This window comes from Gymnogyps californianus, chromosome 26 (assembly GCF_018139145.2).
Source record: "Gymnogyps californianus isolate 813 chromosome 26, ASM1813914v2, whole genome shotgun sequence".
NCBI lineage: Eukaryota > Metazoa > Chordata > Aves > Accipitriformes > Cathartidae > Gymnogyps > Gymnogyps californianus.
In genome coordinates, this window is record NC_059496.1 from 2,035,319 (window position 1) to 2,051,556 (window position 16,238).

General features: G+C 58.6%; 1 pseudogene; it reads left to right on the forward strand.

Annotated features, from left to right (window-relative positions):
• Positions 1–16,238, forward strand: part of LOC127025989 (scavenger receptor cysteine-rich type 1 protein M130-like) — a 272,619-nt pseudogene that overhangs the window by 36,179 nt on the left and 220,202 nt on the right.

The window sequence follows — 16,238 nt, forward strand, 5'->3', positions numbered from 1 at the left end:
CTGCCAGGCTCTGGGCATGTCTGAGACCATGCAGGTCTGGGTGTTTCCCGAGTGCACACACTGAGCCCAAGCAAGAGGACGGGGCTGGTCACATTTCAAGATCAGCCCTCAGCTGGACATGGTGAATGGCCAGGGCTGGAAATGGCTGCTAGGGGGAATAGGACTGGGGGTGACTTTGGGGTAAGGGACAGTGCATGGGGTGGAGGAGGCTGTGTCAAGGACATGTGCTGGGCACAGAGACTAGGGACAGCAGCAAACTCACAGGGCTGCTGAGTCATGCTTCCTTCAGTGCAAGCCCTGACGCAGGGTCCCAGCCTCCCTTTCGATGCCACCGTTGAGGAGGGGCGATGGCACTAAGAGATGGGTAGTTGTGAGCACCGGCCCTTCTTCATCCACTACCCAGGCCTGGTGGGCACCAGGACAGTGAGGACTTCTGCCTCTGCACCATGAACATTGTTTAGGGCACCCACAGTCTGGGCATTGTCTTGGATTAGGTGAACGCTGGTATTTTTGTCTCTGAGGCAATTTCCAGCCTAGGTCATCTCTGTTCTGAGCTCTCCCTAACCCTCTGCTGATCTACCTGGCTGTTCCTGGCCCCCTCCCCATCAACCCTGCAGGGCCCCAAGCTGGCGGTGCTTGCTCTGCAGAGCCATTTGGCTGTGGTGCCTGGGGTCACAGGGTGACTCCACACTGGCCTTCCTGGTCAGGGTGGGAAGCAGCTCCAGCTGGATGGGAGGATGCTGCTAATCTCCCCAGTGCACTGGGGAGATCCAGTTTATACAGGGAGCCTGTGGGGGAGTCAGCTCCACCCAGTGTTAGACACACTCTTACACAGGCTCCAGGTGAGACAGAGCAGGTTCGTGCCTCTGGACAAGTGAGACAAATCCAAACATTTGTCTTCGAACATGATCACCACAAGTAACAATAACAATAAAGATAATGATAATGAGACTGGTAACAATAATGATAATACATCAAAGCACCATTGGGATGGGATATCCTGGGAGTCGTTTATGGAGAGGGATGGGGAGTTTATCACTATTGCAAACCTTTCATGTAAGCCCTTTCCTAACTGCATCCTTGAGCTCCTGGTTCCTCATGCTGTAGGTGAGGGGGTTCACTGCTGGATGCACCACCGAGTACGGCACTGCCACCACCAGATCCAGGGATGGTTAGGAGATGGAGAGGGGACTTCAGGTGCTGAGAAACAGGGAGACCACAGCCAGGTGAGGAGGCACATGGAAAAGGCTTTGTGCCATCCCTGCTCGGAGGGGATCCTCAGCACAGTAGTGCAGATTTTCACACAAGACCCAGGAGGGTCCCGTAGGGTTTGTTGAGAAGGGTTGTGCCGTCTTGAAGCGCACGGAGTCAGGGAAAGTTCTTAGCTCAGGCACAAACACTGAAGCTCTGACACCACAGGGACCCGTTATCTGACCACGGCGCAAAAGAAGCATTTTTAACCTCACCACGTGCCTTCCTTGTGCTTATTTGGTTCATTGCCCTGGAACACGCCAGGAGAGCACCACCGGTACTGCAGGTAAGACGTGAGCAATGCCCTGCCCACCCGCTGCCAGCTGCCTGAGGGGCCATTTGCCCCGGAAGTAAGTCACTCCTCTACTGGTCATGTGCTTTGTGGGGATTGCCTGGAAGGAGCGGCCACCCCTTCTGCTTTACCCGGAAGTACCTCTGACCCAGAATGCCCTTCCCCTCCATACCCAGGGCTGCCATTTTGGTTTGGCCACCATTTGGGGGGCTGCCATTGTATGAACAGGGGCTGCCATTTTCATGGGAGTGGGGCTGCCATGTTCTTAAAACTATACTGCTCTGTGCTTGGCTGATAGCCACTGCTTGCCAGCATCAAACCCACGTGTTCTCAGGAAGTCCTATAATTGACTGGCAAAAGGACTCTCCCTCCCTGTGCACCCAGAAGCACATCAGCAAAGGAAGCCCCCTGTTGTTACAATGCAGGGAGTCCCCCAGTTCGGACAGCCTCATTCCCCACATGTTTCATGCTGCATTGTGGTTGGGCGGCAGCCATTTTTTGACACCATATACCCCCATGTTCTCATGCAGCCCTGTGACTGGCTGCCTGCCTGCTTTGGACAAGGAAGTGCTCAGATATAAAAATATATATTTGTATTACAATATATACATTTTTAGAAATATATGTGTGAGTGTACAAATATGTATAAATATACTTTTATTTATTTATCATATATACGGTATTTTAAATATATATACCTTTCTATAGATGTATGTATGTGTATACATTTATATCTATATTTTTTTATTTATATAAAAACATTTATAAAGCCAGAAAAAATTAAATATATATAGCCATTATCAATAGGTATAAAATGGAGAAAGCCTTCTTCAATAAGAGCTAATGAATGAAGAATTAGAGTTTAAATGTGAATAGAAAGAAAATTACAAAGGGTGGGTCGAGGTCCCCACTTTACCAGGCTGCAGAAGAAGCCCAGACATGTCTGGGTTGGGGGGAACTTGTCTGGGTTGGAAAGAAGAGCCCAATCCTGGGAAGTGGCCTAGGAGGCCCCAACATCCCAGACCAGCTCAGCAGGACGGCCACGCAGGGTTACTGGGGCAGCCTCTGAGCTTTCTTGGTGCCGCAAGACACAGGCAACGCTGTCTGCGAACATGGAAAACCAGGACAAAATGCCAACTTCAGAAGAATATGCGCATGGGGACCATATGGAAAAGACCCAAAGAGGATCTCAAAAAAGACCACGAGAAGCAGAAGAAACAGCCAGTGAGCCCATGAACTGCAAAGTGGATTTCGAGGTGCCAAACAGAGGCAGGGTGGTAGTGGGGAACTCCCTTTCCCCATGGGCGTGGGGGATCTCACAGCTACCTGCAAGACCACTGTGCGGTGCAGAGTTGCTATTTAGATTTCCTTGTCCTTAGGTTGATAACCTGATGGAATGTTTCAAAAAGCTCTGGCTGAGTGAGTGAGGGGAGAAGTCAGGAGTGTGCTGGCACTTGTCCAGGTCCACCTGAGCCACACCAGCCAAAGCCAGTGTGCTGTGTGTATGTCATGTGAAAGGATGGGGAAGGGGGTGAGGGGTGGTGGATGTAATGTACATTTGTATTGAATACTGTAGGACCTGAGCAGGATGCAACTGGTGTGGAAGAAGGGGTGGAGATTGTACTGGGTGTGGCTGGGACGGAGTTAATTTTCTTGTTAGCAGCCGCTATGGTGCTGTGCGTTGCCTTGGTGGCCAAAACAGTGTTGAGAACACACTGACATTGGAGCTGTTGCTGAGCAGTGCTTGCACAGTGTCAAGGCCTTCTCTCTTTCTCACTCTGCCCCCACAGCGAGAAGGCTGGGGGTGGCAAGAGGCTGGGAGGGGAAAAGCCAGGACAGCTGACTCCAACTGACCAAAGGGATATTGCACACCATATGATGTCATGGTCAGCAGTAAAACTGGGGAGGGGTGTGTGTTCTTTGCTCAGAGACTGGCTTGGCATCAATCTCCTGCTGTGAGTGATTACTTCTCCACTTATTAAACTGTCTTTATCTTGACCCATGAGACTTTTTCCTGGCTTTTGCCCTTCCAGTTCCCTCCCCCATCCCGCTGGTGGGGAGTGAGCAAGTGACTGGGTGGGGGCTGCCACATGGGGTCACCCACCACACGAGCACAGAGCAAATAGGTTGGTATGTGCTTGTGAGGTCACTGGTGCCTGAGGAGATCATAGGCTGGGAGCTGGCACATGGCCTGTGGAAGTGTTGTGAGATTGCTGATGCCTGAGTAGCTGATAGGCCAAGAGCAAGCACATGGCTTGTGTTGGAGCTTGTGAGGTCACTTGTGCCTTGATATCTCATAGGCAAGCAGATAGCAAGTAGGTGGATATGTGGTGGTCAGGTCACTGGTGCCTGAGTAGCTGATAGGGAGGAGGGAGACACATGGCTTGGGTATGTACTTGTGATGTCACTCTTGGCTGAATAGCTGATAGGCCTTGATCAGGAGCATGGCCCTTATAGGTGCTCGTGAGGTCACCTGAGGCAGAGTACCTCAACAGCAAGGACATGGCAAATGGGTGTGTAGAATCCTGTGAGGTCACTGGTGCCTGAGTAGCTGATAAGGCAGGAGCAGGCTTATAGTTTGTGTAGGTGGTTTTGAGGTCACTGCTGCCTGAGTAGCCGATAGGCCAGGAGCAGGCCAATATCAGCAGTAGATGCTATGGACATCACCTGTGGCTGAGTAGCAGATAGGCCAGGAGCATGCACATAGCTGTGTATGAGCTTGTGATGTCGCTGGTGCCTGAGTAGCTGATAGGGCAGAAGCTGGCACATAGCTTGTGTAGGTGCTTCTGATGTCACCAAGTCAATATTTAGACCACAACCAAATATGGGGTTTTGGAAGAACCATCATTAGCAGCAGCAGTCCATACACTGCACACACACGTGTGACAGTGTAACTCATGAGCACACAGCGATGGCAGTAGGAGTGTGAGGTCACCATCAGTATAACCCGTGAGCACACAGCAGCGGCGTAGGAGGGTGTGAGGTAATGTCACGGATGACACCCCATGGCTGTGGGGCTCGGTGCAGAGCAGCCGTGTGCCCCATCAGAAGGGCATGATGTGGGACGGGAGCTGCCCCCCGTGTGTCTGCGAGGCCGAAGGAGCAGCCCCTGCAGCCCTGGCTGGAGCAGTCGGGGTGGGGGTGGCTCGGGGCACCGCAGGGATGTGCCTGGGCACGGTGCCAGAGGAAACCACAGGCTTCCTGCCCGGGCGCTGTGGGGGGAGCAGGGGAGCGCTGAGGCCACGTGGGCTGTGGTTTGTGCACCTGCAGGCTGCAGCTCCCGAGCCACCCATGGGGAATAACGGCCCCTCGGTGACATGTCAAGAGGCAGGGATACATCTGAGCCTCTGGGCTGCGTGTCTGCAGGGACATGTCCCAGCTCCAGCTCATTTCAAGGGACCTTCCATGGGGCTCTCCAGGGAGGAACGGCTGAGCAGTACTCCTGGGATGGGGCTCTGGCCTGAGCTAGGCCCTTTCCCAGCTGCTGCTCCAGCACAGCAGGATCTGAAGCAGGGGCAGGGGCTGTTTCCTTCCCTTCCTGACACAGCCCTGGTGCAGTCCCAGCCCTGTGGTTCCCATGGCACAGGGATGGCTGGACACTCGCACCTTGGGCTGTTGGATGTGCCCGGTATAGGAGATGCTCAGTGCTCCTGGTCCACACAGCAGGGTTCAAGGCATGAAAAATCCGTTTTCCCCCACTACAGCCGGCCCTGTCCTGTGACGCACCACCACCACAGTGACGTGACACCTGCAGTGGAGCCATCCCTCATATATGGTCATGAATGGCGCTGGAGAAGTTCATTGGAGGGCTGGGCTGTGTCGGAGGGGAGATAGCTCCCGATAATGTCTAAAAAGGTGCTGCTGCTTTGATTGGCTCCTCCTGTAGCTGGGCTGGCATCTGCAGAGATATATTGCCCTCTCGTCATCATTGTCCCCATGAGTCCACAGGAGCTGTGGCAGGGAGTGTGGCGCAGCAGGGATGTGCTGGCAGGGCAGGACTCAGGATGGGCCGAGAGGGAGTCCTGTCCCCTCAGATGCTGTGGCTGCTGCTCTGGGTACAGCTGTGCAGGGGTAAGTGCTGACTGCCCAGGGCCAGGGGCTACCAGGGTGGTCATCAGGATCGCCTGGGAATGGGGTTTCTTTGCAGGTGCTACTGAGACGAGGGGCAGAAGGGGCTCAAGTCCATGGAGCCTGTGCCTTTCCCTGTGCCCATGTGGGTGGGAGAGAGTATCTCCTTTTCCAGGGCTCCAGTGCTTAGGGCAGCCTGTCCCTGGCTGCATTCACAGACACCCTCTCGTGGGGTACCCCCTGTTGCCCAGCACTGTGCCTCTGGAGCCAGTGGTGGCCTAGCTGGTGATGGCAGCCCCCAGAGATCCCCAGAGCACTGCCAACCTCTGGGGTAGCCTCGAGGGTTTGTGTGCTGCTCACTGCCCCCTTAATCCAGGGGAGCCCTGACCCTATGAGGGCAGTGTGTACCCCACAGAGAGAAGGGAGCGGGACATCTACAGTAGAGAGACATCCTTTGTGGAGGGCCTGGCCCAGTGCAGGGACTGGACTGACACCAGGGATGAGGAGAGGAGATGGGTTGGGGGATCCTCAGATTTGTCTCAGTGCTCCCTGGGCAAAAAAAGTGGGGTGGGTTTGGATGGTGGTGGGGCAGGTGGTTTGCAGGAAGCTGCAGGCCTGGGTACACAGGGCTGTTGAGGGGGTGCTGGGCTGGGGAGGAGCGGTGCCCAGTGCAGGGCTGGGCAGGGTGCAGGTGGGTATGGGTGGGGGCAGGTAGCCATTGGTGTGGGAAGAGGTGCCTTGTGCAGTGGGATAGTAGGGGACCCAGCAGAGCTAGAACTGGACACCCCCAGCCTTGCGCAGGCCGTGGGGATAGAAGGGACCTCCACACTGCACTGGGGACAGCCTGAGGGGAGAGGGCTCCCACCCCAGTACCTCTGACTCGACCCAGGAAGGGGTTTCCCCCAGACCTGCAGTGCTGGGGCTTGGCACTCTCCTGACCCCCCCATGTTGGTGTTCAAAGGTGCTGCGGAGGTGAGGCTGGCGAATGGCAGCAGTCACTGTGCTGGGAGAGTGGAGGTGAAACACAGGGGCCAGTGGGGACTGTGTGTGGTGACTACTGGAGCATGGACGACGGCAGTGGTTTGTAAGCAGCTGGACTGTGGGTCTGCTGTTGGAGCTCCTCAGTACGGACACTTTGGGCCAGGATCTGGCCCCATTTGGATGGATGATGTTGGCTGTAATGGCACCGAGTCTGCCCTGTCTGACTGCAAACACGCAGGATGGGGTGAACATAACTGTGCTCACACTCACGATGCTGGAGTGACATGTTCAGGTAAGGTAGCCTGTACTCCACCTTTGGGGCCAGGGGGGGAAGGGACCTTGACTGTGTCCTCAGGGAGCAAGAAGGGGACGCCAGAGCAGGGCCAGTGTGCTGGTCTAACTGCCGAGCTGGGACTGTCATTGCTGATGTCCCCGTCCCAGGGAAAGCCCAGAGGGACCCTACCCCAGGGTGAACTAACCTTGCCACAGTGTCTTAGTCCCCTCAGTCAGTATCTTGGGCTGCAGATGAATCCTCCGTCCCTGCCCCGGGGTGTCCACTCATCTCCACCCATTCTGCCAGTTCCCAGCCAACAATGCTGAGGGTCCCTGTGCTGGAGAAAGCAGGGGGGACTTGCTTGGCACTCCACACCTTGGAGGAACAGCATCAGATGACTGGTCCTCCTGGGTCATTCCCTTCACAGGCATGAGTACCTCAAGTGAATGAAAAGGGCTTTTCAGAGAGGATGAGTGCTGGGCCCTGAGGAGAGAAGCAGGGTGGCACACAGCTCTTCACTGCCTGTCCCCAGGGCTCGGCTCTGTGGTCCAGCACTGCAAGGCTTAGGAACTTTGCAGCTGCTTGACTCTGGCTGCTTCCTTCCACATCACCGCATGCACGGGCTGGCACTGAGCATCCCTGGGACTTTGACAGCCCTGTAGGGGCATGGCTCCATGAAGCTAGCACTGACCACCTGCCCAACCTCTCCTGCCTGCCTATCGATCCCCACACTGCCCCATGGAACAGGGTCTTTGCCAGCACTTCCTGACTCTCATCTGTGCCTGCTGTTACCCTCTGAGTCAGTGTGAGGCCAGGGAGGCATGCGAGTCTCGGGCCCTTTGTCCGGCCATTGGCTTGGGACCTGTGCATCTCAGGCAGAGCAGTGTGTCCCTGGCTGAGGACATCCCCTCCAAAGAGGTTGGAGGGGTCTGGACAGGCACCAGCCATCACAATACTGCACCATTTCTGTGCTCTGTGACATCTCCCACCTAAAAGGAACCTCCCAATGCTCCAGGAACAGCCCTGGGATTAGGTGCACTACTGGCTGCCTCAGGGTGATGTCCTGCCTGGCCCAAAGCTCTGCAGGGGCTGAGCAGGCTGCAGCAGTCAGTATCATCTGGGCCACTTCTCCTGGACCCAACTGCTCACCACCATGCTGGGCAGCACAGGGCACCTTGTGTGGGAGCAGTTTGTCTGAGCAGTACCTGTGGCTGTGAGTCTGCAACAGACACATACCCTCGAGTGCTGTGATGGTGTAGAGAAGGGGTGCAGGGGGCCTGGATGTGTTTGTGTCACCAGCACTCCCCCAACAGCTTCCTCTGGGATGTGCAATGGGCAGTTTGGTCACAGCTTGCTTGGAGGTGATGCAGGATGTGGTCTTGTAGCTGCCAGAGGGCTCTGGGAACTGCCAGGTGTTTTGGTTTTTTCCCAGGATTTGTCCGTCTGGTGGAAGGGAAGAGCCGTTGCTCAGGACGTGTGGAGATCCATGACGGGGACCAGTGGAAAACTGTCTGTGCTTCACACTTTGGTGCCAAAGCTGCTGACATGGTCTGCAGGAGTTGCAGTGCGGCAGAGCCCTGCCTGTCGCTGAGGCAGCTCACTTGGAGAAGGGTCAGTGCCACGTGGGATGGAGAAGCTGCAGTGTGTGGGGAAGAATCCCTCCTCATCTCCTGCCCCAGGGGTCCCCAGGGAGCAGCCCTGCACCCACGCGAACAGCGCTGTTGTCACCTGCACACGTAAGGACTCAGGGAGGGTGTTGAACACTGGCGTGAGCTGCAGCCTGAGGGAGGCAGGTTGTGGGTGTGGGGACAAGGAAAGTCGGTGTCTGTTCCCACAGGCTGCAGAGAGGTGACCTTCCTGGGGATCCTAGCAAGGGCAGGCTGGGCTGAATGCCCAAGGACAAGAGAAGGCATGGTTGGGAGGGCTCACTGGGATCATTGTGTTGTTCCGCAGGGGACACAGCAAGACCTGAAGGCAGAGGATAAGCTGGGAGGAGCCCGGGGCAGGCTGTGGTCCAGGGGCAGCTGGGGCCCTAGGGAGAAGCAGCAGTGTGTGCTGGGGGAGCCCTGTGGGGCAGGTCTCTTCTCAGGTGCTGGGTGGGAGGAGCAGGTGCCCTAGGTGGGCATGGGCCAGGGCAGGTGGCAGCTGGCCGTTGGGGTAGAAGGAGGTGCCAAAGGCTGTGGGCCACAAATGACCCAGCAGGGCCACAACTGCACACCCCCAGCCTTGCACAGCCCGTGGGATAGAAGGACCCTGCACTGCCCCGGGGACAGCCTGGAGGGAGTGGCTCCCACCCGCACCTCTGACTCCACCGGCAGGGTTCCCCCAGACCCCCAGTGCTGGGGCTCGCGCTGTTCGACTGTCCTGTGTCAGTGTTTGAAGTGCTGTGGAGGTGAGGCTGGCGGATGGTGGCAAACGCTGTGCTGGGAGAGTGGAGGTGAAACAACAGGGCCAGTGGGCACCTGTGTGTGGTAACTACTGGACATGGACGATGCCGCAGTGGTTGTAAGCAGCTGGACTGTGGGTCTGCTGTTGAAGCTCCTCAGTACGGACACTTTGGGCAAGGATCTGCCCCATTTGGATGGATGATGTTGGCTGTAATGGCACCGAGTCTGCCCTGTCTGACTGCAAACATGCAGGATGGGGTGAACATAGCTGTGTCACTGATCGGATGCTGGAGTGACATGTTCAGGTAAGGGTCAGCCTGTTGCCTACTTGGGCCAGGATGGGGGAAGGACCTTGACTATGTCCTACAAGGAGCAACAAGGGATCCACAGCAGGCACAGTGATGTGGTCTATGTGCCGAGGTGGGACAGTCATTGCTGATGTCCCCAGTCCCTGGGTAAAGCCCAGAGGGACCCTACCCAGGTGAACTAACCTTGCACAGTGCCTCAGTCCTCCTCAGTCAGTACCTTGAGCTGCAGATGAATCCTCTGTCCCTGCCCCCAGGTGTCCACTGGTCTCCACCCATTCTGCCAGTTCCAGCCAACAATGCTGAGGGTCCCTGTGCTGGAGAATCAGGGGACTTGCTTGCACTCCACACCTTGGAGGAACAGCATGAGATGGCTGGTCACGCTGGGTTATCTCCTTCACAGGCATGAGTACCTCAATGAATCAAAAGGGCTTTTCAGAGAGCATGAGTGCTGGGCTGAGGCAAGGAGCTGGGGGCACACAGACGTTGCTGCCTGTCCCCAGGGCTCGGCTGTGTGGTCCAGCACGTGCGAGGCCTCAGGGCTTGGTGGCTGCTTGACCCTGGCTGCTCCCTCCACATCACCACAGTCACAGGCTGGCATTGGGAAATCCCTGGGGCTGTGACAGCCCCGCGGGGACATGACCCTGTGCAGGCAGCCACTGACCCACTGCCCAATCTTCACCTGCCTGCCCATAACTCTCCACACTGCCCATGACATGGGGGCTTTGGCAGGCATTTCCTGATCCTCATCGGTACCTGCTGTTCCCTGAGAGCTGGCATGGCCCAGGGGGGCATGGAGTCTCCGTCCCGCTGTCTGGACATGATCTGGTGTGATCTTGCAGAGTATGTGTCCCTGACTGAGAACATTCCCCCTCAGGCAAGCATCAGAGGGGTCTGGACAGGCTCCAGCCGTGATAACAGCTGCACCATTTCTGTGCTCTGTGACATCTCCCACCTAAAAGGAACCTCCCAATCCTCCAGGAACACCCTGGATCAGGGTGCGCTTCTGGTTGCCTCAGGTGATGGTCCTGCCTGGCCCAAAGTCCTGCAGGGCTGAGCAGGCTGCAGCAGTCAGTATCATCTGGGCCACTTCTCCTGGACCCAAACTGCTCCCACCACTGCGGTGCTGGCGGGAACCATGCCGAGCAGCACAGGGACCTTGTGTGGGAGCAGTTTGTCTGAGCAGTACCTGTGGCTGTGAGTCTGCAACAGACACATACCCTCGAGTGCTGTGATGGTGTAGAGAAGGGTGCAGGGGGCCTGGATGTGTTGTGTCACCACACTCCCCCAACAGCTTCCTCTGGGATGTGCAATGGCAGTTTGGTCACAGCTTGCTTGGAGGTAATGCAGGATGTGGGCATTTAACTGCCAGAGGACTCTGGGAACTGCCAGGTGTTTGTTTTTTTCCCAGGATTTTTCCGTCTGGTGGAAGGGAAGAGCCGCTGCTCAGGACGTGTGGAGATCCATGACGGGGACCAGTGGAAAACTGTCTGTGCTTCACACTTTGGTGCCAAAGCTGCTGACGTGGTCTGCAGGGAGTTGCAGTGTGGCACAGCCCTGCCTGTTGCTGAGGCAGCTCACTTTGGAGAAGGGATCAGTGCCATGTGTGGGATGAGAGAGCTGCAGTGTGTGGGGAATGAATCCCTCCTCATCTCCTGCCTCAGAGGGTCCTCCAGGGAGCAGCCCTGCACCCACGCGAACAGCGCTGTTGTCACCTGCACACGTAAGGACTCAGGGACGGGGGCTGTGCCAGGGGTCGGGAACAGAGCAAGGAATGTGCTAGGCTGGGTGTGGGACAGGAGGGATGATGGCATTGTCTGCAGCATGAAAATAGTTGAGAAGGAGAAGAAAGGCATGCTGTCCCTCTGGCCTCTCCCCCAGCTCCTGAGGGTACAAGAGCACCAATCCACCCTCTCTCCTCCTCCTCTGTCCCCAGAGTACACAGGGTTCAGGCTGGTGAACGGCAGCACAGCGTGTGCGGGGAAGGTGGAGGTCCAGGTGCTGGGGACCTGGGGACCCTCTGTGCCTCCCGCTGGGATCTCTCGGATGCCCACGTTCTCTGTCGTCAACTCAACTGTGGGTTTGCTGAGCCATTCCTGGAGGAGAGCATTTTGGGAGAGAGACTGGCCCTGTCTGGAGAGACTCCTTCCACTGTGACGGCACTGAAGCCCACCTGGCACAGTGCCCAGTGATCACCCTGGGGGCCTCGCCATGCTCCACGGGAACACTGCTGCTGTCATTTGCTCAGGTGAGTGCCGGAAAAATGCTGCATTAACTCCATCTGCCCTTTGTGTGTGACACGGCCACCCAAAGCAGGGGTCCCATGGCAGTACCAGGCTGAAGTTCTCCCTGGACAAACCCTGGCATCCCCAGGAGCCATCTGGAGGGCTTTGCCTGCTCAGACTGACCGCTCTGCTTTGGAGAGCTGAGGACTGAACGGAGGCAAGCATCTACCCCCAGGGCAGTGCCTTAGCCCAGCGCCACCACCAGCCTGGGCTCCTCTGTTCTCGATACTGTGGGACGAGCCCAGGACAGGGCTGCAGGGCTCTGCTCCATCCCTCTGGCTGCAGACAACCACATCGCATCCCCGCAGAGAGCCCTGCAGAGCCCATCCCACCAGCCAGGCAGGAGCTGCCTGGGTGCTCTCAGCAGCAGCAGACCTGGGTGTGAGCTGCAGAGAGGACCCGGCTTTGCCCTCACTTCTCTCAGCAAAAGGCTCAATCCTGTCCTCTTTGGTCAGAAAATCCCCCCTCGCCCTGCTCCCTGAAGGATGCCCTGCTCCCCAGTGCGCCGATGGCTGTGGCATCTCTGTTGTCCCCAGGCTCAGCGGCTTTGCATCCCTGCGGCTGGTGGGCGGAGGGAGCCGGTGCGACGGAACGAGTGGAGATCTTCCAGCATGGGATGTGGGGCAGAGTTCTGGATGACGAGTGGGACGTGCAGGAGGCCAGTGTGGTGTGCCGGCAGCTGCGGTGCGGAGAGGCAGGGACAGCCTACAACCCCCCAAAGCCTGAGACGAGGGACGGGCCCGTGGGGCTGCGAGGGGTCCGGTGCGCAGGGCACGAGGCCAACCTGGCCCTCTGCAACACCTCCCTGCCTGAGAGTGCACCGGCAGCAGGGGTTGCGGAAGATGTGGGAGTCATTTGCTGGGGTGAGCGGCACTGCATGGGCCCCCAGGTGACGGGGTGGGTGGGCAGCCAGGCCCTGACAGCAACTGGGCTTTCTACCCACTACAGGGAGCCGGCGGGTCCGGCTGGTGAACGGGACTGGCGCTGTGCTGGGAGAGTGGAGCTCTACTACCAGGGCACCTGGGGACTGTGTGTGACGATGGCTGGGACCTGTCTGATGCCGCCGTCGTTTGCCACCAGCTGGGCTGTGGAGGGGCGGTGGAGGCGGCTGGCTCTGCTTCGGTTTGGGGAAGGCTCGGCCAGATCTGGCTGGATGGCGTGAACTGCTCTGGGCCGAAGCTGCTCTCTGGGACTGCCCTGCTGGGCCCTGGGGGCAGCACGACTGCGGGCACAAAGAGGACGCGGGATCATCTGCTCAGGTGTGTGCCAGGACCTGTGGTGGGAGCCTGGTTCCTGGGGAGGCCAGGACACAAGGAGAGCCGGGCATGGCCAAGGCTGTTCCTGACTGCCTCTGAGCTCCTGCCCAAGCCCGTCTGTGGACACCCATGCACGGGCACCCTCAGTCCCACTGGGGTCCCTGGGGAGCTCAGCAGTCCCCGAGGTTAGCGGGAAGGGCAGGGTGTCTGTCCGTCAGGGACTTCTCTCTGCCCCTGGGTGCAAGGGGACGTGCTGGCCCTGCCCCTGCCCGCCTGAGGGCCTGGGGGGTGCAGAGTGTCCTGGCTCCCACAGCCCCACACCAGCCTGTTCCCCCTTGGTGCCTTTCCTGCAGAGTTCGTGGCCCTGAGGCTGGAGAACAGCGACGGCTGCTCTGGGCGCCTGCAGGTTTTCTACAACGGGACATGGGGGAGCATTTGCTCCAACTCGATGACTCTTGACACGGTGTCAGCTGGCATGCAAGGAGCTGGGCTGCGGGGATGGAGGATCCCTGAAACACGCCTGCCCTACGGCAGGGTGTCTGGCCCTGCCTGGCTGGATAACGTGCAGTGTGGGGAGAAAACCAGCTCCTTCTGGCAGTGTCCCTCCACTCCCTGGAACCCGCAGTCATGTGAAGACCTGCGAGAATGAGATCCACATCACCTGCAATGGTAACTCGAGCACCTGGGCACCACTGTCACCCCAGCTCTGCTCCCTGGTGGGCACGGCCAAACACAGAGAAAGAGCTTGGAAGGGCTTTTCCTTGCCATGTCAGACCCTTCTGCTGCTGGTGGCACAAACGTGACCACAGCCACCCACGTCCAGCAGCAGTTGCCACCCAGGCTGCCAGCAGCACCTGCGGGAGGCAGAGGCACTCCAGGTGAGGTCTCAGAAGATACCAGACAGGGTTCAGAAGAGCCTCCCCTCCATGGACACCCTCCTGCTGCTCTCTGAACCAGGGCCTTTTGGGGCTGAGCAGTCAGGGTCCCCCCACAGTCCTGCGTCTGTCCCCTGAATGACCAGGGTTCGGTTGCTGCGTGACCAAGATGGCACAGGGAGGCGCAAGCAGAGCTCAGCCCTGCTCTCTTCTGCACCATCCCCTGAACCAGCCCCTTCACCACAGTGTTTCCTTCTTCAGGGGGACGCCCAGAAATGCCCCCGACCCCGTTGGCCCCGTGCCCCAACTCCACGAGCTGCACAGGTAGGGAGCTGCTCCCCTGCTGTACCCTTCTTGTCTGGCAGGGCTCTGCCTGCTCTCTCAGTGCCATGGGAAGTCTTTGCCTTCTCCAGCCAGGGAGAAGATTCGTGCAGTGGGAGGCGAGGACAGGTGCTCGGGCAGAGTGGAGGTCTGGCACCGTGGCTCTTGGGGGACGGTGTGTGACGATTCCTGGGACATGCGGGATGCTGAGGTGGATGCAGGCAGCTGGGCTGTGGCCCCGCGGTGTCTGCCCTGCATGAGGCTGCGTTTGGGATGGGGATGGGCCCTATCTGGCTGGAGCAGGTGGAGTGCCGGGGGACAGAGCTGTCTCTGCAGGACTGCTGGGCCCGTCCTGGGGACAGCGGTGCTTGCCGGCATAAGGAAGATGCTGCCGTGCGCTGCTCAGGTGAGTGGCAGGGCTGGGACCCCTTGCTCGGGTCTTGGCAGGAGCTGGGAAAGCCTTTACACCCACTTGGTCCTGGCATGGGCCCTGACCTCCGAGAGCAGGAACATTCTGTGGATGCAGGAGGCTGGTGCCAAGTGCGGAGCAGCCTCGGTGGATCTGGACGTCCTCGCGCCATGCCTGTGGGGCCCTGCAGCCCCAGGGCTATCCCCTGGGCTGCCTGTGCCTTCCTGCCTGCCGCCCAGAGCAGAGGCGCTGGGCCCTGTCCCGGCCTCCCTTTCTAGCACTACAGGAGGGGCAATTTGGGGGGATGTGTCAGGGCATCTCCAGACACACACACAGGGTGTTGGGGAGGAGGCTCCCCGGGACCCGCACACCCACCCTCTCAGCCCAGCTCTCCTTTGCCTCTTCTGCAGCTACACCCAGGACGGCAGCATTCCCACCCCAAGCAGGTAACTTGTCCTCCCCCGGGGCTGGGTAACCCGGGACCAGGCTGTGACCCACAGCTGGATGGAAGGGGCTCCTTGCTGGGGTGTGAAACTCCCAGGAGAGGCACTGGGAGGGTGGTGGTGGGTTAGGGAGGTTGTAATTTACTCAGCAGGGTAGAAGCTTGCCCATCACTCACCCCTGGGCGCTCCACCCCTTGCTGCCTTGTGTGATGGGGGTCAGGACTGATGCTGCCTCCACCTCTCCCAGGCCTGGTGCTGCCCCTTCCATGTTCTTGCCCATGCAGATCCCACTCGAGGCCGTCTGACTGGCAGCGGGAGAGTCTCAGTGCCTGTCATCATCTGCATCATCCTGGGGGCCCTTCTCTGCCTGCTCCTGGCCCTCCTGGCCGGGCAAGTGCTAAGCACCAGGACTGGGCGCAGAGGTGGGTCCTGCCACAATGGTGCCAGGGGAAGAAACCTCCTGGAAGGGCTGTGGGGTGCTGCGGGATGTCAGTGAGGGGCACAGGCAGAGCTGAGGGGTGGGACTGTGTGCTGCCACCTGTCCCAGACACCACCCCAGTGAGTGCCTGGCCATGGGGCACCAGCAGCAAGGGGTGGAGAGAGCCCAGAGGTGGGGGAGCTAGCCAGAGGCAAGGAGAGAAACGGGGAGAGTGGGGCTCGGGAGATGTGAGCAGAGGGGAGATGCCAAGGCTGGCAGTGCTCTGGGTATTGGTGGAGGGCGCTCTGGGCAATGGAGATGCTAGGAGGAGCGATGGGGCAGGAGGGTCCATTTCCATGGTGTCAGGCTCCCAGCCTGTCCCTCTGCCCAGCCCTGCCCACCCACCAGCAGGGCAGGGGCCCTGCTATAGACCCGTGGGGCAGAGAGAGGGCAGCTCCAGGTGGAGAGGAAACATGGGAGCTGCTCCAGGGTCAGACAAGGGGGCATGACCCAGGGCCAGAGGGGCATGAGCGCTGTCTCCAAAGGGATGATGTGAGGGTGATGCTGCCCCAGAGGATCTGCACAGCAATGTTGCCCTCACCGGGGATGTGGCAGCCATGCCTGGACAGTGCAGTGGGGCTGTGCTGTCGGAGCAGTGCTGGGCTGGCCCAAG